The sequence below is a fragment of the Alligator sinensis genome, unplaced genomic scaffold (genome assembly GCF_000455745.1).
Source record: "Alligator sinensis unplaced genomic scaffold, ASM45574v1 scaffold273_1, whole genome shotgun sequence".
Lineage (NCBI taxonomy): Eukaryota > Metazoa > Chordata > Crocodylia > Alligatoridae > Alligator > Alligator sinensis.
The window spans coordinates 2,706,405-2,709,105 of record NW_005841943.1 but is presented as its reverse complement, the minus strand read 5'-3'; positions in this window follow the sequence as shown (position 1 = coordinate 2,709,105).

Below are 2,701 nucleotides of genomic sequence, written 5' to 3'. Positions count from 1 at the left end.
GGGAAAAATAGGTCCTCCCCATCCCTCCTTATACACACCTTCTCAATTAATAATCATTGTTTTAGTCTGACAGAGCTGTGCAGACTAACTGCTATGGTTTCTCTTGGTTTTTAGTATAAGCTTGCTGTGAAATTTAAGTAATTTTTAATATTCGTACTGTAACTACTATATGTTGCAAATATGTCACATATAGCATTCATGAACACTTACTTAAATCTGATTCATACATACTAATTAGTGCCATGTCCAATGCAATATGTATTTTACACTGCATAACTATTTTCATTTTATATTTTCAAAGAGTTTTAAACTATGTTTAATTGCTTTAGGTCAATTATATTGTGCTTTTTCCTGCTTTCATCATTAATGAAAGAATGTATCAGGGAAAGGATTTCAAGTTCTGCAAAAGGATTAACCACTTTCCTCATTTTGGGCAATGACACACATGTAGTTTATTGTTGTCATTCATTTTAATTCCACTTGCATGAATGCCCTTAAAATCTCTTATCATTGCACTCTATATACAGTCTGACTTCTCAAAACTTACGCATGCAGTTCACTCAGTCACAGAAATAGAGTTTCCAGAATTAGGTACAAGAATATGTTTTAACTATCTGAAATGGGCAAATCCTTCTCAAAGTAGCCTAGCTGATCCTAAAGTGGATTGTTTGTTTCTAAATTAAGGTAGATCTAAGCCAGCCAAATTTCTATCAGATTTTCTTTTGCTTTTCCAAAGACTTGAGACATAACTACATTTGTGTTATTCACTCTTATCCAGCTCAGGCTATGAAAGTGGCATGGATCAGCATGGGAATAATTAATTTGGATAACATCATGGCTGGAAATAACAGGAATGCAAAAGTACCAGAGATGGGCCTCAAGGTTGCTGCATGATGGAAGAACAGAAGGAGGCTTCTTCCCTGCTGAAATGCTGGAGGAAGCTTCAGGCTGATAGTGGCTGAGATGTGGGACTAGAACAAAAGGGAAATATGACTGTAAGTCTCCTATACAAGATGCTTGATTAATCAATGCTTGGTTTTATCCAGTTACTGCACTCTGAGCAACACACTTTATTTTAAAAATAATTTAAAACAGAACTGGCTAGCAACTGGTAGTTCTTGAAGGACCGTTACTTGGGGTGAAGGGTGTGTCAATTCAATCTCCAGTTCCATTCATTTTGCCTCTCTGATGATTGACTTTATAAGGGTTATTTCTTTTGGCTCTGGACCCAGACCATCATCTAATTTCTCTTTGGCCATCATTTAGCTGTTAAATAGGAATGGCATTAAGCCATTATTGATCTGGAGCTTACTCAAACAAGTGACTGTGAGCAGACAGACTGTTTCTCAGGATTGCTCTGCGAGACATCTAGACTGTATTGATTTCCCCTAAGCAAGGGCTAGCCTTACCTAGTTAGCTGGGTGTGAAGTCACAGTTACTCAGCACTGACCCTTCTTGTGGACAATCTTGATTGTGTGTGCTGCAGTTGGGTATACCTTTGTGCAAACAACGGAGACATCTTTTTTTAATTATTATGAGTTGCAGTTTAATCCATTCCCATCTGGATTCAGTGGAGAACTATTGTCTTCAATGAGAGTTGAGCAAAGCTAAGTTCACTACTAATAACAAATGTTAATATTTTATTTTGAAACTGCTCTACTTCCGAACTATCATCTCCCTTATCATTCATAAGCTGAATATGAGCCAACAGTATGCTTTCATTGCAAAAAAGACGAAAGCATATTGGGTTGGGGCTTTGTTACAGCTTATGCTGTGAGCTGCACAAATCTTCATGGGCATCAGTGCTAACTCAAGTTTGGCGCAGCCAAATTTCAGGCCAGTGGGGGTTTGGAGGACTGAAAAGTAAGACTCCCTACTTCCTATTCCAGACTTCCCCCCACCCCTTGCCCCATGGTACTTCCCTGGTCCCCACCTTGCCTCTAGTGGTCCCCTCTCTGCCCTTCAAATTTTCCTGCCATGCAGGTAGGTTAATCCTTCCCTGCCTGCTGCCCAAGGACAGACAGCACAGGCAACCCACAAACAAGTGTGAGGGTGGGGGTGGGGGAAGGAGCAGGGGGCCAACAATCTGGGGTGCTGGAGAGGGCAGGCGGGGGAGGGTGGCAGTGGGCTTGATCTGGGCCAGCGGGTGATGGGGGTGGGTGGGGTATTCACACTAAGTTTTAGCCATGAGCTGCATAACATAGATCAGGCATAATCCTTCCCTAGACTGACATAACTTTGAGCCACCTGATTTCATAGATGGGCTGGAAGGGACCTTGGAAGATCATCGAGTCCAGCCCCCCGCCCAAAGGGCAGGAAGTCAGCTGGGGTCATAGGATCCCAGCAAGATAAGCATCCAGTTTCATCTTGAAGGTGTTCAATGAAGGCGCTTGAACCACCTCCGGTGGCAGGCTGTTCCAGACCTTGGGGGCTCGGACAGTAAAGAAGTTCTTCCTTATGTCCAGCCTGAAACGATCTTGAAGTAGTTTGTGACCATTCGACCTCGTCATCCCTTGGGGCGCTCTGGTGAACAAACGTTCCCCCAGATACTGGTGGTCACCCCTGATAAACTTGTAGGTGGCCATCAGATCACCCCTGAGCCTGCGCTTTTTCAGGCTAAAGAGCCCCAGGGCTCTCAGCCTGTCATCGTAGGGTCTGCTTCCCTGACCTCTGATCATGCGCGTGGCTCTTCTCTGGACTC